This window comes from Sciurus carolinensis, chromosome 13 (genome assembly GCF_902686445.1).
Source record: "Sciurus carolinensis chromosome 13, mSciCar1.2, whole genome shotgun sequence".
In the NCBI taxonomy this organism is placed as follows: domain Eukaryota; kingdom Metazoa; phylum Chordata; class Mammalia; order Rodentia; family Sciuridae; genus Sciurus; species Sciurus carolinensis.
The window spans coordinates 63,261,757-63,270,487 of NC_062225.1; the positions used below are offsets into that span (position 1 = coordinate 63,261,757).

The 8,731-nt window shown below is 38.1% G+C and overlaps 1 pseudogene; it reads right to left on the reverse strand.

Annotated features, from left to right (window-relative positions):
- Positions 1-655: 655 nt before the first annotated feature.
- On the reverse strand, positions 656-1,294 carry LOC124962750 (Fanconi anemia core complex-associated protein 24-like; annotated as a pseudogene).
- Positions 1,295-8,731: the final 7,437 nt, after the last annotated feature.

The window sequence follows — 8,731 nt, forward strand, 5'->3', positions numbered from 1 at the left end:
AAAACCTGCCATAACTGGTTTTTTTACTGATAGTTCCTGACTCTCTTAGGACGATTCTGTCCAGTGTTTGCCTATCTAATCAGAATGAAGGCATTGCCACCTGAGGGTAATTTAAATGTCCAAACTTAGTAAATCATCATAAGCACAGGCTCCATCAGGCCTATCTCAGCTTTCACCAAATGCTGTAAAATATTCTATTTTCTTAGGGTTTTTTTTGTGTGCGTGTGTGGGAGTAGGGGTGGGGAGGGTTGTTTGTTTGTTTTTTGTACTCGGGATTGAATCCAGGAACCCTTAACCACTGAGTCACATTCCCAGCCATTTTTTATTTCGAGACAGTGTTTTGCTACATTGCTGAGGCTGTCTTTGAACTTGTGGTCCTCCTGCCTCAGCCTCCCCAGCCACTGGGATTAGAGGCATGTGCCACTGAGCCTGGATTTTTTCTTGTTTTTTAAAAATTTTTTAGTTGTGTATGTATAAAATGCCTTTATTTATTTTTATGTGTGGCTGAGAATCGAACCCAGTGCCTCACACATGTTAGGCAAACACTCGAACGCTGAGCTACAACCCCAGACCTTTTCTTGTTTTTAAAATATGACTACCAGATCCTGTAGTTCATAGTCAAAAGGAGAAAATAAAGTAGATGTGAGGGCAACTGTCACCTGGACTGGGTAAAGAAGGTGTGGATTTGCTATGCTACCACTTGACCTACTACCCACTCAAGTTCTTGAATGGAAGTGTTGCTCAGTTGCTGGATACTTGGAAACTTCTGAAGCAGAAGGGAAGCTTTACCTTTTCCAACTCCTGAGATCTGCTGCACAGTTCAAAGGAGGTATGGCTCAGAGAACAGATCCCATTTCTTCCAGAGGAAAGGTTTCTTACTGGGTTCTTTGGATTGCTCTTGTACTAACTGAACAATGATGCTTCCACCTGGTTGGCCACGGAAGTAACACCATCCCAAGGTCCAGCACAGTAAACTTTTGTGTGACTGGGAAGTACTGTTCTTTTATCTGTGTTTTTTCAACTACTATAATCCTTTGAAGGTTATCAGAATTTCTAATTCAAACAAATCTTTTTCTACAGCCATTTCCTGCCACCAGATCAGTTTCAATGACATAAAGAACACAGGATCTGATGGACAGGTAAAAATCTACTGGTGTCAGGCATCCTCAAAAACAAGTTTAATTTTCCCTTGCATCCCTTGCACCAGCTGAGACCCGAGCCACTTCCCATTAGCTACAAAATGCCCAAACAGCATGTGCACGGGGCCTGTGCCTTCAGGGAGATTCTTTTCCATTGGTGGTCTGGACCTACAGAGGGAAATGCAAAAGGACACTTGGGCAAGCTCTCCCGCACAAGGCCCCACATTCCACTCTTCAGTCAAGGGCCTCTTTAGCAGGGTCTCCTCTGCAGAGTGGTTTCTCAAAGTCTTAAGAACTTGGAGATTTCTGCCCTCATGGCTGTGTCCCTCATTTTCAGCACCTGCCTGGGCCCTGGTGGCCCAGCTCAGCCCACGCTGTGACTGCTCAGTCCAGCCCAGGACTAGGACCCAGCCGACAGGGACCCCACTTCTGCCCCCATTGCCATTCATTCTTTGTGGAGTTAAATACCGCTTTGGTAAAGTCTTATATGTATTTTCAATTTTTATTATTACAAATGGCCCCACTATTTAATTAATTTATAAGTTAGTGAATTAATTCATTCATTTGAAACAGGATCTTACTGTGTGACCCAGGATTGCTTTGCACTTGTGATCCTCCTGCCACAGCTTCTGAATAGCTGGGAATACAGTCCTGAGCCAGCACATCCAGCTGAACCTAAGCATTTAGACAAAAGTCTGATCTTTTGTTAGTCAGTTTCAGTGTAGAACAATCTTCAGTTTTCACTACCTTCAATTTCTTAAGATAGAATTTATGTAAAATGTCCCTCAGTTGTACTTTTGTATGTTTCAACATGATTAGACTCGATGTTATGTTTTTTTGGGAAAAGTCTCCCATAAGGGATTCAGCAATTTTTTTCATTGCATCCTCTCATGTGACCTATAATTTTGATTTCCCCTTTCTGATGATGTTGACATTGATCAATGAAGGTGGTGTCTGCTGGGTTTCTCTTCTGAAATGTTGATCTTTCACTTTCCAATTCTTGAGTGTTTTGTGGGGAGGCAATTGGAGATATGGAACTGTCTGTATTCCTCATTGAAATTTCCATTTCTTTATTCATTTTATCAGTATGGATCTGTGATTTATATTACTTGGTGAATGATAATTTTGTATTATTATTTCTGGAAAATTATATTTCTCTTTGGAAGCTTCTATTTTCATAACTTCAGATTTACAGAAAATCTGTAAGAATTGCATATATAATTCTTGGATACCTGTCAGTAGTTGTGAATATTTTACTATGTTTTCTTAATCCTGTCTCCCTCCCCATTTCTCTTCCTAGTGTAATATCAATGTAGATAAGTGACTAAATACTTTTTCCCTGAATCTCTTGTGAGTTGTAGACAAGATGACATTATACTCCTAAATACTCTATTTGCTGAAATCAAGGAATGATAATATTATAGCAGAATGTTGACAATCAAGAAATTAAAATTGGTTCATATTAAAATCTAATCAGAAGATCATAAATAAAAGAAATAGTCCTTCACAGATTGTGGCATAGTGCTGTCGATATAGCACATCACATAGAGTGCCTGCCTCGCATGCAGGAGGCCCAGATTCGAGTCACCAGCTTTGTGGGATTGTGGTAATAGCAAACAGATTGTGGCATAAATAATAATGAACTAAAATAATAATGAACTAGCAATCGATAACATTTCAAATATAATTTCAGGTTTATTCTTGTATCTCAGAAGCTATTCTTTCCATCAACTGAATATTGATTCAAACTTATTGAATCTTTTGCCAAAATATATATTTGGTACACTTCTGTTAGTGCTACATAATTGAAATAGTCATCTTCAACCTGATTCTTTGCTTGAGTTTCTATTGTGAGATTGGCCCATGTTGTTAAATGTAGTTTAAGTTATTCAGTTTCTCTAGTGGTGTGTAGTTCAGCATGAATCCTATATACAATCCATTGATCCCTTTTCCGGTTGATGGAAATTTGGTCGATTTTCAAATTTTCACAGTTAAAATGTTGCTATGTACATTTGTGTATATTTCATCTTGTGAGTGCTTCTCCAAAGCTCTGACATGGAGTGGAAGTGACATGCTGGTTCAAACAATGCTGTTTTTTTAATTATGCTTTCCCTGCAAGTGCTTATCAATTTTTATGAATTCAAAAGATGACCTGTCAACTGATGCCTCCCAAATCTATAACTCCAGCTTTGTCCTGTCTCCCAGGCATCAGACTTCTTTCTCCATCTGCCTTGTAAATATTCTAGTAAGAACTGTGGATATGCCACTACCACTATACCCTTATCCTGTCCAGGATGGAGCTTAATAAATGATTGTTTGCTTCCTGAAACTTCTTACATAATGTCTATATATATATGGGTATTATGATCCTTATTTTACAACTGAGAAACAGAGAAAAGGAAGTCGCTCAGCTAGGAGGTGGCAGAGGGTAGAACTTAAAGCCAGGTAGCCTGGCTGCCCAGTCCAGGGTCTTACTGCATTATTTTGATTATTTTTATGCTGTTCTAATAAAAATAAAAGAGTAAGAGCATGTTCTAGTTCTTTGGCCATTATATGCTGTACTATTTATCTTCACTCTTATATCTTTGTCTACATGTAAGATTATTTCCTTAAGAATTTTGCATATTTTCATTTATAACATCATATCAAAGTATGGAAAATAAGAATGTTAACACTATTAATCAACAGATGAATGAATAAAGAAAATGTAGAATACAAACACAGTGGAGTATTATTCAGCCATAAAGTGAAATCGTGCTTTGCAGCAAATTGACGGAAAGACATTATATAATTTAAATAAACCAGACACAGAAGGACAAGTACTGCATGTTCTCTCAGATGTGGAATCTAAAAGAAGTTGACCTGTAAGTAGAATAATGATCGGGAAGAGGAGAAGAGGGTAGAAAAGGGGTAGTAGGATTGTTATGCGTGTGTGTGGATTAGGGATGGAGCCCTGGACCTTGCTCATTCCAGGCAAGTGCTCTATCACTGACAGAGCTACATCCCCAGGCCTGGATGTTGGATTTGTTCAGTGGCATGCTATATGCATGTATGGAAATATCATCTTAAACTCCATTAATATGTACGATCAATGCCTGTTGATTAAAAAAAGTTTTTAAAAGGAAAGTAACACTATTTCAGTGATCCTATGAAAGGAAGGATCCCTGCATACTATTTGCTAAAGACCCATTTCATGGTTAAATAGTCCCCAGGTCCCCTCTGTAATGTCAGAAAGGAGATGACAAACTGGTCCCACCAGTTTAGATGAACACATCTATAAAATGGTATGGATGAAGTGTAGTATTAGGGGAAAGTATGGGGTACATGCAATATGTTTGCGTGACCATATTGCTGTTGACTATCCCCTTGCCTATAGACTGAACAAATATGGGTGGGTCTAGGAGATAAATGTTCTCTTTCTTCTCTTTTTTGTATATGGCTCTGGACCTGTTTAAGAGCAATTTGAGGCAGCGGTTGCCATGGTAAATGCTTTTCCTAAGAACTAAGTAATTGTTTGAAGCTGTTATAATTTACCATTATTTAGCTTCAGAGTGATTTGAATGTTTTCACTTTCCCTTCTCATTTAAACATTTTATCTATATCAGAATTCCTTTTTTTATCTTCTCTAGGGGAAAAAAAAACAAAAACCAAAAAACAAAAAACCCCAAAACAAAAACCCTCACAATTGTATTAATATACCCCCAAAGAAAATCCTGGAGTGTTTACTATTTATTTGGCCTGTTAAGACCTAAACATCTGACTCTGAATTCACATTTTAGGATCTTTTAAACCAGGCAACAGACCTCAATCTTCAAGAGTTCAGGAAGAAAGGGCAATTGGACCGTCTCACCATGGAGAGCATATTTGTGAAGGCTTATAATATAGATGTGTATGATGACATCACAATGTAATCATACATCACTTAAACTCTAAAAGACAACATTTTTTCCGTATTTTTTATTGGTGCATTGCATTATAATTATAAATAATGGTGGGATTTGTTGTTACATATTCATACACAATATGATAATATAGTCAATATTTCCCAGTATTTCCCCTTCCTTTCTCCTCCTCCCTCCCCCTTGTCTCTTTCCTCTACTCTACTGATTTCCCTTCAATTTTCATGAGATACCCTATGATCTTTATTTTCCTTTTTCTCCCTAACTTCCACATATGAGAGAAAACATATGACCCTTGACTTTCTGAATTTGGCTTATTTCACTTAGCATAAGTTCCACCCATTTTCCTTCAAATGATCTAATACCATTTATCTTTATGGCTGAATAAAATGGTATTGTGTATATATGACACATTTTTAAAAAAATCTATTCATCCATTGATGGACACTGAGGCTGATTCTGGGATTTGACTATTGTGCTGCTATAAATATGGGTATGCATGTATTGCTACAGCATGCTGACCTTAATCCTAAAAGAATACATTTAGATGCAGTTTTATAGCATAGGTGAGTTCTGCAGTTGTGGTTGCAACATCTATTGCCCTGTGCCCTGGGGATTTTGCTGTTATTGACTCAGGGATCCCAAGATATCCTCCCAAAAAAAAGGACTCAAACACAAAACTGACACCAAGAACTTAAGTGGATAGAAACAGGACTGAGAAACACCAAGGAGAAGAATTTTTGTTGAAACCTTACACTCATAAAAATAGCTAACCCAGCTAAGCCAAACATGTTCAGGTGTATTTTAATCACAAGGCCAGATAATTGTCATGCATTCTTCTAGGGCAGACTTTGCTTTTGTCCCTCAATAAACAAAGTCTGCTTATTTTCTAAGGTGATTTTGTAGGTTTTTTTTTTTTTTTTTTTTTTTTTTTTTTGCATCCTTCTTTTCTAGGATGCATTACAGTCTGCCCATGAGTGAGTTATCTGGGCACACATTGATCTCTCTTTCTTATTTCTCTCTTCTTCCCTCCTTCATTTTGTCTTCCACCTGTCCTCTCTTTATCCCTCCATTTCTTTCTTCCTTCATTATTAATTCTAGACCATCCCAAGGAAATTGTCAAAGGTAGAAATATTCAAAATTCTTTTCCTGAAGCATTTTGAGGTGCTGGGACTGACCTGGAGTATGTGGCACATGTGACTAGCCTGTGTATTGGGGGTCAGAGATCCTAATAAGGGGCTCCTATATTTGCCCACCAGCTTCTCATAGTCTCTAAAATATAGTATTTGAATTATGTTCACTTTGGTTTTTAGAAATCAGAATATTCCTTGGAAAGGTAAATCATCAAAATGATTTAATGGACAATTTTCCATGTTTGACATCTGGCTGGGAACAAGAGTTTTAAAAATTATGACAAAGATAAGTTAAAACATGGGAGATCTGATGGCAGAAGGAAAGGAAACTTCCCTGCTGTTTTGCCTAGAAGAACCCCTTCCATAATTAAGGGTAGTCTTTATGCCCCCTCCCTCCCCCAGCCCCAGAAGTTTTGAAACCTTCCTTTCTGTTCTTCCTTCTTTCCTTCTTCCCAACATATGAAGCTCAAAAGGTTTTGGTCTGTTAGAAAATATTTATAAGAATTTGACCAATGAGGGGAAAGTCACTTATGCACTTTGGAAACTTCCCTTAACAGAATTTTTTCAGTAATTTTCCTTTAATGAGTCTCTATGTTAGAAAAAAATTCCCTTCAGAAACTATTTGAAGGGCTGGGGTAATAGCTCATTCGGTAAAGTGCTTGCCTTGCAAGCATAAGGCCGTGGGTTCGATTCCCAGCACCGCAAAAAAAAAAAAAAAAAAAAAAAAAGAGAAACTATTTGAATTACCCTATTTTAAAAAATCAAATGAAACATTACTAAACTGTGGTTTCACTAAACAATGAAGTTTCCTAAAATGAGATTATGTCTCAGCAGCAGTGGCACCAGCTTAAACAAACTCTCCATGGGATGTCAGCCTTTCTTAAAGGTACAGGGAAAAACTCCTGCCAAATTCTGTAAGATAACAATCAAGTACAGCATGACCTTGATAGATCCTTTTCTTATTTTAGCAAAACCACATTCTGCTTTGAGAAAGGTCAAACTCAGAGCAAGGGTACAGCTTCTAATTTTACTGGCCTTGTCACCTGAAATAGGACATAATAAGGTCAAAGTGGAAAACGGTTTATCTTGAGATTTTACAATTTCATCTTAAAGTACCTAGTCTTTTGAGTCAATCATTCCTGGATTTATAGTACTTTGTTACTGATTAGTTGATACTAAATTAAAAAAATTTTTTTTTTTTTTTTTTTGCCTCATTGGGGATTGAACTCAGAGGTGCTGAGATCCAGGAAAAGAACAATCAGTATAGATAATGATTGGGTTGGGAAGATGGGACCTGATTCAAAAGGAAATAGAATGCTTATACCTCCAGAACACTTCCCCCTCCTCCTTATCTGTTTCCAAGGTCACCTGCTTCCAGGGAATAGTTCCTCCCAGCAAGAAGTTGTTAAAGAGTACCCCCTTCCTGCCTTTCTGGGCAGATATGGAAAATAGGGAGAGGTACCACCTGGACAGCTCTCTTTCTGCCCTTTTGGTCATGCGGGCAGGGGAGGAGGGGACACAAGAAGAAAGGAAATCTGAAATGTATAAAAGGGGCAAGACACCCCCACTCCCTCTGGGCACCAGCTCTGGATCCCCTCCTCTCCAGAGGAGTCTCTCTCTCTTTCCTGCGCCACCCGCTTCAATCCTTCGAATAAAACTTTTACTCTTGCCTCTGCATTTCTTGGGTATTTAATCTTCAACACCAGGGGAACAGGACCCTATCCTGATTTTCAAGACCAGCTTCAGTACTCTACTACTGAGCTACATCCCCAGCCCTTTTTATTTTTTATTATGAAACAGGGTCTGGCTGAATTCCTGAGGTTGTCCTTGAACTATGTAATCCTTCTGATTTAGCTAGGATTATTGGTGCCCAGCTGCTAACTTTTATTACTTTGAAAAGATATTGGTTATTCTGAGATTACATTTTTTTTTTTTTTTTTTTTTTTTTTTTTGTGGTGCTGGGGATTGAACTCAGGGCCTTGTGCTTGTGAGGCAAGCACTCTACCAACTGAGCCATATCCCCAGCCCCTGAGATTACATTTTTAAAAAAATTTTTTCTTTGTCCAACTTTCAGACTTATGCTTCCTTTGTAGATTCCATAAGCCTAAATATCTCTGCCTTACCTACTTCCTGACCTTTACCATACCTCGCCTTTTTGATGGAATATATTTCCTGGAAATGTACAAGTTCTGTTATATTTCCTTCCTCAGAGTTATTGGACACAACATTGGACCAGATTTTGCCAAGCCAAAAGTCTTTAAATTTTTTGTTTTTATTACACAAATTAGATACCAGTTTCAAAAACCCAAGTAGCCTTGGATTGGGCAGTGAAGATGTAGGAGGAAAGACAGGGAGCTGGCTGATTAAATTATGTTCCACTTAGTCTTCAGGAAAGATTTGGCAATGCACAGGGCTTCTTGGGATGTGGTGGCTTCATTTTTAAAACACAGACTTAAGTTGTTCAAAACTCAGCACTAAATCAAGCTTGAGAATACTCCATATTAACCAGACAAAATTTAAGGAACCTGCTAAACCTGACTTCAGCAAGAAACTAAAAGCT